The following is a 16,233-nucleotide window of genomic DNA, read 5'->3' as shown; positions in this document are numbered from 1 at the left end:
GCTTTGTGCTAGCTAGCGTAGCAGCACGCTCTGCGTGCTTGCCCTGTGTGCTATGTGTGTTGGGCATCACATACCCCTCGCACCTGCATCGCACAAGCAACAGCAGCCAGCAGCCCGCAATGCATGTGTGGCGTGCTTGTTGCGTGTGTGCGTAGGCTAGCTGGCCAGCAAGCCCGGCCTTGGTGCTAGGCGCCAGCTGCGCAGCCTTTGCAGCCAAGGCAAGCTGCCAGCCAGCCATGCTCAAGAGAACAGCTCACGGTTTGGTGGGGACTGATTCTTGGTAGCTTATGCTTGGGGAGCAAGTTGCATTGGTCCCCCCCCCATGGTGGTCCTCAACAACCTTGTCCCTCCCTTTGCCACAAGGAGCTTGTTGATTGGTTTGCATTATATATGATTAGAGAAAATGCAATTTTACCACATTGATGGGAGAAAGGAGAATCAAGTCTCCTTTCCCTGTAAATACCTAAGATTTGGATTTGGGAAAAACCACTTGAGTTGAACTCAATGAGGCATCTCCCTTTAGGTAAGAAAACCTCTATGTTCGTAATACTCTAGTCTTATCTTGGTCTAGCCCCGGCTAACCTCCGGGGTAGAGGCCGTTCAGGTCGGGTCTCGAGGGTGGACTCTGTCGGAGGCTCTCGCGCTTGAGGAGCTATGGCTTTGAAGTCCGAGCTCTATAGGAGCGAAGCACGCGTTGAGGGTAAGGATGTCTTTTCTGATCTCTTTCTCTCTTTTATGTTGTTAATTATGTGATTAAATATTTAGTTGCTTTAATTAGTGAGCGGGGCTTGGGCGGGTTTCTCTTCCGCGTAGCGTTGGACACTACGAAACCCAACAAGCTTTGTGTTTCCATACAACACACGTTCCCGGGTTTGACTATTGGAGTGCTTGCATGAAGTACGGAAGTCTTCCGTAAGAACTCTCCCAATCCCCAAATATTTCAGCTATAGCTTTCTCCTTGGTCTACCATGCTCTTCGATACGGATCATCGAAATGAAATTGCTTGGAGATGAGTTCCTGTATGAATTCAACTTTCAAGGACGGATCTTTCCGCACAAAGGACTTCACATACTCTGATATTATGGACGAATCCAAGTGTGGGTGATCAGTAGATAGTACTTCAGTGACACAGTTCTCCCGGTGCGGGCCTTTGTACGTGACTAGGGTAAAGCCACGCGAGTGCTCACTTGATTTGGTACCCCGTAGCATCCAACCACATTTCTTCTTGCACCACAAATGAAGGACACTCTCATTCGATGTCACTGTGGTGTAGAATTGATTCCTCTGTATATAATACATGTTCACCATTTCTTGAAGCATTTTCTTACTTTCAAAATACATCCCCTTCTCAAATTCTCCCCCAGGAACAAACGATGTATGGCTACCCGATTCGGCCCAATACTGATCAACTTCATAATTCTCGTTTACCTGACTGAACCAAGGTAAGGGAGTTCTAACCAGGGGCTCGCCAACTTCCATGTGTGAAGGTTCATAATCCATGTTCTGAAGTCCATCTTCCTCCTCTCCGCTCTCCGCCTCATCATTTTTATACAAATCATACACAGACAATTCGTTATTCACAATAGTTTCAAGATGATTTGGCACAAGTTGAGATGGCGATGCTTGAACATCATCTTGCATAGGCGAATAACTTTGCAATTGCATCGGTGAAGGTGGGACGGTGTTTGATGTCGAAGGCCCACTTTGGCCGGTCATTTCCACATATGCCCCCACCCCCATGTACAGGTGAAGCTATATGAGAAATAAACGGCATGTGAATTTGATCGTCATGCAGCATTCGACTAAAAGATCCCATCCCATATTCAGTTGATGGAATGTCGTGTGTGGGCACTTGGAAGGGCTCTGTGTTGTAACCGGAAATATATGTAGATTGTTGTTCTGGCCGAGTACTTTGTTGGGTACATATAGGCACCATTTCTACACATATCTCAGTGGGAACACCCTTCATTACAACAACGCTCCTCAAAGCTTTCAAATGTTTATTCGTAGAAACAGGTAACACTTGAACCCCATTCCCGGTCTCAAACTTCATTTTAATGTTTAGTTCAACATTCCTTGGGTTAGAACCAATACTACTATGAACCTCGTTCATCAGATCATAGAAAGTCATGTTCGGTTCAAGTGTTAGTGGTTCCATATTTCCTCCACTATACTCAACACAGGGTCCATCGAACAAAATTTCACCTCCCCACCGGCATAGCAAAACTATATTTTGTGCAGCCATATTCTACATAACAACCAAAACACATTACACTTAAACGCACTAAATCATCCTTAAATCGCCATAATTAAACAACAATATACACTTGTCAAATGAACACAGCTTAGAAGCCCTAAATCAACATTATTAAACAACAATTTAGGTTATCACAATCACTTAAAAACCAACAATTATCAACCGTTATCAACATTACCAACAATATCAACAATTATCTACACTAACAATTCAACATTTCCAACAATTTTTTACACTAACAATTCAACAATACCAACAATTATCAACACTAACAATTCAACATAATCAACAATAACAATTTAACATTATCAACACTAACAATTCAACACCATCAACAATACCAATTCAACAGTATTAAGATTTTAACCACAATTCCAAAAATAAAAAAACCATTAAAAAAACCCTAGATTTTAAAAACCAAAGAAAGAGAGGGCAAGTACCAAAATCGGGGTGATGTGAGGCTACTCGGGGTTGTCGGCGGCCGGTAGTTGGCAGACGGTGGTCGGAGGGTGGCGGCGGTGGTTGGGGGGATTTGGGTTGCTTCACAGAGCTTGAGTGAGAGATAGATAGGGGATTGAAATGAGGGAATGCGAGGAAGAACAGGGGAATGAGAGGGTTGCTTCTATTCAGCGATAAAAACGCTGACTGCGGCAGCGTTTCATTAAACAGGTAAAACGCTGCCTCAGACAGCGGTTTACCTTATTTAAATTTTTTTTTTCACAATTCCAGCTTAACAGGTTACAAATTTTTTAAAAAAAAATCAAAAGGTAAAACGCTGTCCTAGACAGCATTTTACTAATTGAATTTTTTTAAAAAAAAAAAACAGGGCAAAAAACACTTAGTTTGGTTACTAGTTTTGCCACGCAACTAATTTGCAAAATTGTTTTTGTTTTAAGCTTACTTTGGGGAAAAATCCGACTATGTGAGTGTGTGGTGTGGACTGTGGAGTGAAAAGGAGGGGACTTTCGTGTCATTTTATTGTCTTAAAAAAAAAAAAAAAAAAAAAAAAACGAACTTCAATGCATAAATATTGCCAGTCTTTGTTTCATATTAGATGGCAACATGGAAGAGGAATAATGATATAACAATAGAGGAACGGGATTTCATTGAATATGCTTACAGAACTCGAACTGACAAAACCAAACTTCTTAATGCAAAATTTGTGCGGCTATTTAAGTTTCCTTTTCTTTTCTTTTTTTTTTGGGGGGGGGGGAACAAGTTTGTAATTGTCAACTTTAAGAGCTATTAAAATTCCCAGGCTAGACAAGATTTTGAGCATCATTTTTCTTTAGGTCCAATTCACTCTAATTGGGCAAGTCCACAAACCATTTAATTAAAACCCCAAAGAAGGTTCAACCCTCTCAAAGCATACCAAGTTAGTCAATGGTCCAGTCAACGTGGCAAGCCCGCTTGGTATCAAGGCCCATTTATCTATTGAGGAAGGTATAAAAGCCTTCACTCTCCTCTCTCTACATTCATTCACTTCAAGCCTCAAGCAATTAATACTTTTGCATAACTTTCTCTCTCTAAAACAATGTACTGACTTCGGCATAGGAGGGGCCTTCCTCGGTACAACCCCCGAGGCTAGTTTACGTGTGTTTGCTGTGCAGGAAACCCTCATCCCAGTTATCACTTGGGCCGAGTCCAGTCTTCAGCCCACAAGAAAGGTCCAAACGAAGGACCTATTGTTTTCGTTCCAAGCATTAGAATTCTGATCGCTAAGGAGCGGCATTAGGATTCTAATCGCTAAAACATATATCATCTAGACATTAGAATTTTAATCACTGAAACAATTTGGCGCCGTCTGTGGGAAAACTAAAATGTCTAGATGATATATGTTTCAGACGAGGGACACTCCGAAAGAATCTAGGGCAGCCAGAAAGAAGACTGCAGATGCAATTACCTCAAGCCATCTAAAAGTTGCCGCGACGACCAGGATGAGGAGGAAAAAGAAAAAGAAAAGGAACGAAGCACAAAAAAATTAGAAAGTCTTAAGTGCTTCGGCTCAGGGTACCCCTTCCAAGAAAAGAAAAAGGGGGGAGGAAAGGCTGGTTCCTCATCCAAATTGAAAGATTCGGAAACTCAGCCGAAGTCTGGGACGCCTACCGATATCGACAGCAGGCCAGATTGTGAAGATTCCAGTTCCAAAGCAATGGATCTAGACTAGCAGACTGAGTTAATTGAGTTAACCGAAGGAGGCCCTAAAAAGTGTGTCAGCATCAGGCTTGGACTTCACCCGAATATCCGTGTTGAACTTATCTAACTCTTTCGGGACAACAGAGATGTGTTCGTTTTCTCAGCAGCAGACATGTCTGGGATCGATCCGAACTTCATCTCCCACAAGCTGTACGTCGACCCCACATGTCGACCTGTCAAGCAAAAGAAGCGGAATTACTCCGCTAATAAGAACCGAGACATCGCAGCCGAAGTAAAAAAACTTCTTAATGCAGGCTTCATCGAACCCTGTCAATATCTGGAATGGCTGGCCAATGTGGTGACGGTTCAGAAGGCAAATGGCACCTGGAGAATGTGCATTGACTTCACGGACCTAAATAAGACTTGTTCGAAGGACTTCTATCCCTTATCGAGGATCGATCAGCTAGTTGACTCGACAAGCAGCCACGCCCTGCTTAGTTTCATGGACGCATTCTCGAGGTATCATCAGATCTTCAATGACCCTGACGACCGAACAAAAACGACATTCTTTATGTACGCCTGGGTGTACAATTATAAAATGATGTCCTTTGGATTGAAAAATGCGGGGCAACAAATCAAAGGCTGGTTGATCAGGTCTTTGCCGAGCAAAAAGGCCACAACATGGAAGTCTATGTTTACGATTCAATCGTCAAGAGCAATGAGGACAAAGACCATGTCGCGAACCTGGCCAAAACCTTCGGCACCTTAAAGAAACATCAAATGAAGCTGAATCCGAAGAAGTGTGTCTTCGGCGTGAAGTCGGGCAAGTTCCTAGGCTTCATGGTCAGCATAAGGGGGATTGATGCTAATCCCGCCAAAGTTCAAGCAGCGCTCGATCTTCCCGAGCCAAAAACAAAGAGGGATGTTCAGCGTCTCACTGGAAGAATGGCCGCCCTGTCCAAGTTTATCTCCAGAGCTTCAGACAAGGGGCTACCCTTCTTCAAAGCACTGAAACTCCCAAAAACAAAGGAGCTCATCTAAAAGACGAGCAAAAAGAAGCCTTCAAGAAGCTCCGTGAGCACCTGGCTCAAGGAGAGACCTTATACTTATACGTGGCAGTCAACCCAGCCACTATAAGCGTGATTCTGCTAAAGGAAGAAGACAAGGTCCAAAAGCCAATCTACTATGTCTGTCACACTCTTACGGATGTCGAGACACGCTACCCCCTACTAGAAAAAGTTGCATATGCAGTAGTGGCAGCCACTCGGAAGCTAAGGCCCTATTTCGATTATCATTAAATAGTGGTCTTAAGTGATCATCTATTGGAAAAAGTCATCGACAAGGTTGAAAAATCAGGTAGATTGGCGAAGTGGGCCTTCGAGCTCACCGAGTTCAGCATCAACTATCAACCGAGGACAGCCATCAAAGCTCAAGCCCTAGCGGAATTTCTGGGCGAGTGCTCCTACCAAGAAATGCTGGATGAGGAAAAGAAAATCTGGACTATTTTTACGGATGGATCCTCCACCGTAAATGGTTCAGGGGCAGGCGTAGTACTTATCTCTCCCGAAGGCTAAGCCTTTGAGTATGCACTAAAATTTTCGTTCTGAGCTTCAAACAACAAAACAGAATAAGAGGCAACAATTGCTGGCCTATAACTGTGCATATCATTGGAGGCCGAACATATCTGTCTGAAGACAGACTCAGCTCGTCGCAAAACAAATCCGAGGCGAATATGAGGCTAAAGAGCCCTCGATGATTGCTTACCTCGTAAAGATCAAGACAGTAGTTGTGAAACTGAGAACTTTTGAAGTCGAGCTTATCCCAAGGGGCCAGAACACACAGGCCGATGCACTTTCAAAACATGCAAGTTCAACTCTAACCGAGCTGAACCGATCTGTCTATGTGGAAGTGCGGCGAGAAAGAAGTGTGGATGAAGCACCTGAAGTTTGCTGCGTCGCACATGAACCGAGCTGGATGGACCCCATCCTAGCTTACAAGCTTCGAGGAGAAATTCTCGAAGAAAGAAACTTAGCCTCCAAGCTGAAGAGAATCAGCTCAAGAATCATCATCTTCAGAGGAGAGCTAATTAAAAAAAACATTCTCAGCCCCACTACTAAAATGTGTGGGTCCAACAGATGCTGATTATATCCTTCGAGAAATTCACCTCGGCATCTGCAAAAACCACATTAAGAGAAGAACTTTGGCCCACAAGGCATTGAGGGCAGGGTATTACTCGCCCACCATGATCTTAGATGCTGAGGAGCTGGTCAGAAAATGCGAAAAAAAAATGTCAAAAGTTCGCACCAGTCATCCATCAGGCAGCCCGAGATTTCCAACCAATCCTAACCCACTTCCGTTTGCTCAATGGGGGCTGGATATCTTGGGGCCCTTTCTTGATGCTCCCTACCAAAAAGATGGTTGGTAGTCGGCATTAACTATTTCAGCAAATGGATCAAGGCCGAAGCAACCTCAAACATCACAAAGCAAACTGTCAGGAAATTCATCTGGCAGAATATCATCACTCGTTTTGAAATTGCGAAGGTATTTATCTTCGATCATGGGAGGCAATTTGAAATTTTTTCGCTAAGGCGGTACACTGATCAATTAGGCATCAAGTTGGCATATTCTGCAGTGTGTCATCCGCTGAGTAATGGTCAAGCCAAAGTTGCAAACAAGCAGATTCTCAACGCCCTCAAGAAGAGAGTTGAGGATCAAAAGTCCAAGTGGATAGAGGAACTCCAAAGAAATCTCTGGTCACTTAGGACAACCAAAAAAGAGGCTATGGGACATTCACCTTTTGAGCTGGTGTATGGGTTCAAAGTTGTCCTTCCAGTGGAAATTGGCACAGAAAGCTTGCGGGTGAACCTGTTCTCGGCCGAAGAAAATGAACAACTCATGAAAGAATTCCTTAATTTTCTAGATGAGGTTAAAGACTCGGCTCGAGTCAGAATGGATGCATACAAGCAAAGAATCAGCAAATTCTACAACCGAAGGGTTAATGCAAGACCACTCAAAATTGGGATCTGGTTCCTCGGAATGCTGCAGCTGTGCAAAAAACCCGCATTCATGGGAAACTCTCGTCCACTTGGGGGGGACCCTATGAAATCTATGACGACTTCAGCCTGGGAATTACCGACTTTGTTAGTTGGATGGAACCGAGCTGAAGAACCACTGGAATGCTAAAAATATCATGTGTAAGCCCTTCGGGGAAGAACAATTTATGTACGTGCATCTTTTTAAATTAATGAAAGGCCTTTGAGCCACCATTTCTATCAATTCTACAAGTTTCTATTTTCTGTCTTCTACATTTTTTGAAAAAGGTTTTCCTTCGGCACTGTCCGAAGTATATACCAACAGAGGCATTGTACTTCGGATTTCCGTCAAACTTGCCCAACAGGGAACAATGATCACACCACCGAAATATAGCCATACTAAGGCATTGTACTTTGGATAGATCAGTTCCTTGGGGCAAAGAGTCGTGGACGAATCTGAAGCATAGCCTAACCTTGCATTGTGCTTCAGGAGAGTTATATCCGAGGCCATTGCCAGAATGATGGCCTTGTGTTTCGGATAGTCATTCCTTCGGATAAATTTCAAGGATCGAGAGAATACTTCTCTCGGAGTCTAAGACTTCTGAGCAATGAACTCATAGATTCTTCAAAAATAAATAAATAAATAAATAAATAAAAAACAGAGAAAGGAAAAGAACAGAAACTTTGAAAGTTTTGGTAAAGACCTTAGAAGTTTTGCTAAGACAAAGCTTCGTCTGCACTGGAAATTGTAAGCAAACACCTTAGAAATCCGAAGATCACAACTTCAGATTTCTGGGGGGGGCAAAAGCATCCAGCCCAGCCTCATTTCCTCAGCAAAGTAAAGCAAAACAACTTCAAGTCGAAGCTCAGCACTTAGAAAAAATTTCGCAAAATTGGAAGAAAAAGCAATAAAGCTAAGTAAAAAGAAAGGCAATGAGGAAGAAAAGAAATGATTCATTCAAAGCAAATAAAATATATTCGAATCTCTGAGCTACATCAAAGTTTCAGAACAAACACAGAAACATTCTAAATCGGCAACCGCCCACAAACGGAAAATTACAGCTACCAAACTAAGTACAACTACTCAAAAGCAAAAACAAGTAAAGAGTTTGTACATCAAGTGTAACACCTTAGAAATTCCTTTCCTTTAAAATACCCATTTTAAAATACAAAATAGGAAAATTTAAGACATTACTGCCACCATGAAAACAGTTAAGGAAAATATCAAAGACACACAGTGGAAGACTATCTTTTAAAAACGCAAATGAAATAAAGTTTAATAAACTCAACTCAAATTTTAAAACCAACTTACACTAAAACAATAACTTGGAACCATTAAAGGCCCTTTAAAACCAAAGTAAATATAAACATTAACTAATGTTAGTGTCAACAATTACATAAATAATTCAATACAATAAATAACAAACGAAGAAACATGTAACCCTCTTCGCTCAACCCATCATGCTTAATATGCTTCATCACCTGAAAGCTTCTCTCTACTTGTCCCCACTACTCACCATTAGAAATGGGTTGTCGTAGGGCCAAGGTAAAGACAAGGCCAAACAAACATGCAAACACACAATCAGCAATGCTGAGTACATAAGGGTAATAACACACACTAACATGCTTTCATCCTATCAACAAACAACTTACCTTGTTACACTTGTTCACAAGCATACAAGACACCCAACACCTAACTAGACAAATACTAATGTTCATTTAATTTGATTACGCATCGAACGGGTTTCCCCCTAACCTGCCCCAATAAAGGGGTACTAACACGGGAGCTAACCGTGAAAGTATAAACTAAAACCACTCGTAAGTGGCGGTCCTGCGCATAATAAAAAGGAAAATACAGCGTCCGGTACTCCAGTAGAAGTTATGGTCAAATATAAAGTCGCATAACTCCCCCCATATGTTCATACTCAAGGTATATACGTTCCAAGAGTTTTGGTGCGTAATCTCTTTCACTTTACGTTGTTTACATATTATTAAACTTGGTGATGACTCTCAAACACAACACAAATCAAACACTACAATTTATTCAAGCATTCAAACATACCAATTTAAATCTTGAATAATTAGTGACCATATAAATTTAATGTTGAACCCTTTTTAATCTACCTCAGTGTCAAAGACACCTTAAACGCATAATGCGCCACAAATCCTATCCCTCGGTGTTAGAAACACCTTAAGTGCACTTGGGCACCAAAATAAAATTCAATCTTCGTGTACATAGACACTTAAATAGCTCCTTCCTCATGTCTATAGCATCAATAAAAATTATATGAACCATAATAAAATTCCTTTTCCATATTCCAAACCAAATTAAACACTCAGTTTAATAAAACAAGCTTTCTAACATGCTCATAATAAAAGTGTGGTTCATATCCAACATGCCAATCTAATTAATTCTAATCACCAATTCTCCATAAATAATTCATACATCACAAATCATTCACCAACATCAATCCAATCAACAAATTCCAACCAACACTTGTCATGATACACGATACTACTTGGAATTAATTAAACAAAGTCTAGCATGCCTCTACATATTCAAATATTCACCAAGTACGCGAACGTACCTTAAATCATATTTTCAACTAGCCACAATGCTAGAAATTACTCAACTTAAAGTCTCCTACAATACCAAATACATAAACTCAATTACTCCCTTAATTACACAAATTTCCAGCAATATATACTCTCTTTAAATCACTCATAAACCTTCTAAAATAATCTAAAATTTAATTTAAAACCCTTACTTTTATTCCCAATTAATGGGTAATTAAAAATCCTTTCAAAAAACATAATTATAGCTTATAAAAATTCCCGCATTATTAAAACTTATAACATCGCTGTAATTTAGTTTAAAAAGATTAATTTTAATAGTTTTAATCAACCACAATCAAATTCCATCAACAAAAACCAATTTAGAAACGTAGGGTTTTCAATTTGGGGCTTTTTGATTAAAAACTAAATCTGAAAATTATATTAGAACATTAACCTTCGTTAAAAATCAAAAACTGCCCGAAAATCATATTTAAAGGCTTAATTTGGCCACAAGAGGGTGGTGCTCACTACCTAGCACTACCATAGGTAGTGAGATTTGTTTAAAACGTCGTTTATACACAAAAAAACACTATTATTTTGTAAAAATCGGACAAGTTAGCATCTAAACGTGATTAAATCGTGATTATAAATTACGAACGGAGAATAGGCAATACGCAACCACCTAGGCCGCCGCCTGGTGGCTGCTACCGCCAGCGAAGGTTGGTGGTGGTGGCCGAGCGTGTGTGGTGGTGGTGTGTGGCGTGTGTGGTGGTGGTTAAACATTAAATAATTAAATTAAAGTGGAAAGGGATAATTAAGGGAAAAATAAAATAAGAGGAGTGAGAGAATTTACCTTTGGGTGCACTCCACCCTAGGAATATGATGGGGTATTTATAACCTCTCTCATAACCTCCTATTATTATCCTTAATAATCTCTTTCCTACTCAAACTAGGATTTCTAATCAAACTAGGATTTTGACTTTCTTTAAAACATTGACTTTTAAAAATTATCTTTTATAAAATAATATGCCCCAATATTTCCAAATCATAAATTAAAATTATTTTCAAGATTATTAAATAATTAAAAATACACTTTTAATAAAAATCATTCTTTTTAAATTAATGAAAAACCCTAATTAATTCATTTCGAATTATTTAAATACTTTTAAGAAAATACTTATTTAAATTAAAATACATATAAAAATACGGGGTATTAAATCAAGGCAAGCTGAAGCAAAAGATTCAAAGGAAAAAACAGATGCGACAAAGTTTAAAATCAAGAACAGGTTGATCCGCAAGACTTTGTAGACGACTGCTCTAGTTCCACTAGTATAAAAAAGGAAATAGGCACCGCAATTTTGGCACCGATTTTTGAAAACCGGTGGGAAAGAATTGGGCGGGATTGGGAATAAAGACTTTTGGCACCGGTTAACCGGTGCCAATTAAAAAAAAAGAAACTTGAAAACCGGTGGGATTTCGCACCGGTTCAAGCCAACCCGTGCCAATTAAAAAAATTTAATAAAAAAAAATTCGGGCTTCTTATATTCCCTCAGCCCCTCTCTCTCATATTCATTCTCTCTCATCAACCCTCCTTATTTTCTGATCTCTCGGCTCGTTCTCCCTCATCTCTCATCTCCCTTATCTCCAGAATCCTCAGATCTCTCTAATCTCTCTAATCTATCGTTCTCAGATCTCTCATCTTCTTCCTCATCTGTTCTCTCATCTTCTTCTTCCTCATCTTGGTTTCGAAACCATCGCCACCGCCGTTCATGCAATCAAAAGGCGCCGTCGTTCTTCTCTCCGTTAATTATTAGAAAATCAAAATTTTGAGTTTAGGGTTTCTGGTTTCTTTAGTTTTACGTTTTGGTTTCAATTATTTATGTTAAATTTCCTTGATTCTGGGTTTTTTCCGTTAATTATTCAAGTTCTCTTCGTTAATTATTAGAAAATCAGAATTTATGTGTTTTTTTTGTTCAAAGTTTCTGGGCTTTTTGGGTCTGGTTCGACTTTTTTAGGTTTTTTTTTAGGTTTTTCTAGGTTCAAAATATCTTGGTTTGAGAGTTTTTTTTCGGGTTTTGATGGTTTTTTTGGGTGTCTTGGATTATTAGGTTTTGTTTGGGTTTTTTTATGTTTTTTTCTGGGTTTTACGATCTCGATTTCTTGGTTTTACGGGGTTTTTTTTTGTTTTTTTGGTTGAATTTATCTGGGTTGAATTTTAGTGCCTTGTTCGATTTTGTGGTGGTTTTTTTGGGTTGAATTTGAGTGATTTATCTTGTTTTGGGTTGATTTTTTATGTTGTTAGTAGCATTGTTATCTGATTTTATTGTTTTAATTGATGCAGGTTGGAATTGAAGTTTCTGATTTTTTAATTTTCGGTTTGAAGGTCGTGATTTTGCTGAGTTTGAAGTTCGAAGTTTCTGGGTTGTAAATTGTAAAATTACAAATTCAGCAATTTTTCTGTTTTTTTTTTTAATAAATTGTAAAATAACAATTTATTTGATGAATATATATTTATATGTGATTGTATATTACGATTTTGGTACATTGTTCGATTTCTTGTTTTGGATTGTATGCTGAATTTTTCGTTGAAGGCATAATTGCGAAGAAATTGCAAAAAAAAATTTATTGTTTGAAGGCATAATTGGCACCGGTTTCCAATTGTAGTTAAAATTAAAAAAAAAACAGCGCGGCACTAACCGGTGCCAAATCGTGTAGTTAGCACCGGTTAACCGGTGCCAAATGCTTTAGTTGGCATCGGTTTTGAACCGGTGCCAAATTTTCATGGATTTGGCACCCCTCAAATCCCCAACGGTTCAAAACCGGTGCCCATTTATCTTTTTCGCATAGTGTTCCTATGCTCCAGCACTGGCAGGATCAGCCTGAGCAGCTGCACTTGGACTCTTGGAAGCTTCAGCACCGGCAGAAGAAGAGGCAGGCTGAGCAAGAGTCCTCTCAGACTCTTTCTTCTTAGCCTCCTCCTTCTCAATCCTCTCAGCTTCTTCCCTTTCTCGAGCCTTAGCTTCGGCTTGACGAGTCAGGAAGGCAGTCTCAGCTAGACTAGCCTCGTTTATATGAACATCTTACGGGTCCATGAACCAAGCTTCTACCAAATCTCAGTTGATGCTCAGATCAGCATGGAAAACTAGTGTCGAGCAACCTTGAAGCTATTTTTGAAGCCCTCTTTGTATTGCTCTTGGGTTTAAACTCACCCCGCCAGCAGTTGCTAAGCCTTTTCAATTTCAATCCGAGTGTGGGAGGATTCTTCTTGCTGCGCTTTCAGTTGATCCTGGAGTCGCTGAATTTCATTTCTTAGATCAGTCTTCTCCTTCAACGACTCCTTCTCGGCTGCAAGAGATTTCTGTCGAAATTCCTCAGCCATTTTGTCCTTGCTTTCGAGCTCTCGGATTCGGGACTCAAGGCCAGGGGTCTCCTCGACTTTGTACTTCCTCAGCAGCTCTACTCCCTGGTCCATGAGTGGGAATAGATTCTTCTCCAAGTCTTGGAGGACAATATCAGCATTCGTTTGGAGATCCTGCATGTTATCCCTGACCCTTGTGACCTCCTCCTCGGCGACTTTGGCTCTGAGCCCAGCGAGGTTGGCTTGAACTTCGGCCCCTTCATGTTTGAGCCTCAGTCCTCATTCATCTCCACAACCAAGTAGTGGTTATGAACACCCTGCAAGGTTCAAAAACCAATTAGTCGAGACAAAAACTTAAGTAAAAATGTTTAAGTATGAGAAATTTTACCTGCATTAGCAGCTTCTGATTTTCAACAAGAGGGTCTGGAACCCTCACCAAGGGATCAGATATCCCAGCCGTAGCCCGAAGGGACCAGATCTTTGCCTTTTCCAGATCAAATAAGCTAGACAGATCACCAAAGAACTCAACAGCTGAGCCACAGTGAGACCAAAGAGTGTTCCTGGCAGCATCAAGAACAACCAGCAAAGGGGCTGACTCAAACCCCATCTCAGCAGACTGAAATGTCTTGAAGAAGTTGCCGGCTGAGGTGGAAGGCGTGTCGCAACCCTTCGCATCTTCGACTTTCTTTTCAGCTTCGGCGTCCTTCGAGCCTTCAGCAGCGGAGTCTTTGGGGTCCTCATTAAAAATTTGCAACTCCTCATGCTCCGGCTGGATTATCAAGCTGTCTAGAGCGTCAACTTCTTGTTGAATCTCACCAACAAAAGGTTCGGCCACGTGTCGAGGAGATGGAGGGGGAGTCTTCTGTTGAACCTCGTCCTCCACATGAATCTCGGGAGGAGGAGTCTTTTCTAGAGTTTTTCCATCGGCAGGAACCTCGGAGGGGGGAGGAGCCTTCTCCTTACTCTCCTCTAGCTTTTCCTCTTCAAGCCGAGGCCTCTTCACAAGAACTGGGGCAGCTTGAAACTGCCCTGGCCCTATAACGACTCTTCTCTTCCTCGGCCCAGACATCTCTTCGTCTGAAGATATCTGTCGAACAGGCTCTGAGGATCGCTCTTCGTTCTCTTCTCCTTCGTCAGACTACAAAAGAAGGAACAAGGGGGCAAACAGTCACATAAGTTCAATTAAAAATAAATAAATAAATAAAATAAAAAAAAACAAGGAGAAAAGAAGGAAGAAGCAAATTAAGACAAGTCCAAGGACTCACCGAAGTCTTCAGTAGACGAGCATCTTCGAAATCTTCTTCTTCTTCTTCTCCTTCTACTCTCGGCTCAGCAGCAGGAGTAGAAGGCCTAGCTCCACTTCTGAAGGCCTCAGCAGCGATAGTCACAGTAGCTTGCTCTTCAAATAGGGGTCAACCTTCTCGAATCAAGGTTTCTGCACTTGATACTCAACTGCGCTGACTATCTGAAGCCTCTTTTCATGCAGAGAGAGGATTTGATCCTTGGAGTCTGTGATCTTGGGAGCGTTGTTGATCGAATTCCTCTCTTGGTCAATCTTGAGCACTTGATAGTCAATGCTCGAGTTTTCTTCGTATAGCTCTTAGAAAGCCAAAACAATGGTTAGCTAAGCCGAAGGAAAATAACATCGGAAAACAAAAAGAGCAAAAAATAAATAAAGTCCTCGGCCCCAGCCGAGCTTCTTACCGCCTTGGTACTTTCGGCTGAGGTCGATGACAGCGAGCATCTTCTCCTAGAAGATGTAATGGCAGCAGGGCAGCCGAGTAGCAGGCGCATTTGCCATTCGGCCCGCAGCTCCAGGCCCACGCATCTTCTTCCTGCCGAAGAGTTGCAGTTGCTTTAAATCGGCCTCTGAGAACTCATCAGGCCCGATGTTGAACATCTTAGAATCATGCTTCCTCAAGTATTGGGGGCCACCGAAAAAATTTGGATGATCCTCGTCTGAAGGCGCTCGAACCCAAATCCATTAGCCTCTCCAGTCCTTATCCGAGGTATCATTCGGATAAGTAGAAAGGAAGCCCCTCTCATCTTCGATTTTCCACTAACCGGGGCCATGCCATTTATTGGATTGTTTATTCGGAATCAACTTGTGCATGCAGCGGAAGCAATGTACACTTGGCGTGAGCCCGTAAAATAGGCACACCCAAAGATAAGTCATTATTCTTCGTATACTAACAGGGGTCAACTGAGACAACAAGATGTTATACCCGTTCAGCACTTTGATTACAAAGGAATGGGCAGGAAATCGAAGCCCGTATTGCAGCTGCCGAGTATAGACCCCAATGTAGCCTGATGGAGGACGGTGAATTCTTTCATCGACAGTGGGCATTCGGCACCAATACCCGTCTTCCTATTATGTCGTAGAAGATCCCAACTTGCTCGGCAAAGCGGTACGTGGCGCTGTTTTCGACCCACCACGAATAAGGTCGAGCCGACATAATGTCGTTGTTCTCGTCCACGTCTCTCCACTCCCTTTCCTCGAGAGTCAAAGGCCTAGGTGACGAAGCCACGCTTTGGCCAGAGGTGCTGGCTCTTTCTGAGGCCTTGGGGGCAAAGTGGTAATCGGCACAGCCCTAATTACAGTCCCACTCGGGGAATAAAAACCATATCATCCAACAAATGAAACATATCAGCCAACACATGAAACATATCAACTAACACATGAAACATATCAACCAACAAGTAAATCGCTGAGGAGCGGCATCATCGCCAGAGGACGATTTCGCCGCGGAATCAACTGCGGCGCCTCCTCCTCCTCTTCCTCAGTTTCCACAGGTCTTTTTCCATGGCCGCCGACCATTTTCAAATAGTGGCGGTACGAGAAAATGGAAAAAAGAGGGGTACTCGAAAAAGCAAAGAAAACCGAAGAAAATTCA

The sequence above is a fragment of the Chenopodium quinoa genome, unplaced genomic scaffold, assembly GCF_001683475.1.
Source record: "Chenopodium quinoa cultivar QQ74 unplaced genomic scaffold, ASM168347v1, whole genome shotgun sequence".
NCBI classification, from domain to species: domain Eukaryota; kingdom Viridiplantae; phylum Streptophyta; class Magnoliopsida; order Caryophyllales; family Amaranthaceae; genus Chenopodium; species Chenopodium quinoa.
The sequence above is the reverse complement of the archived record's forward strand: the minus strand, read 5'-3'. Positions refer to the sequence as shown.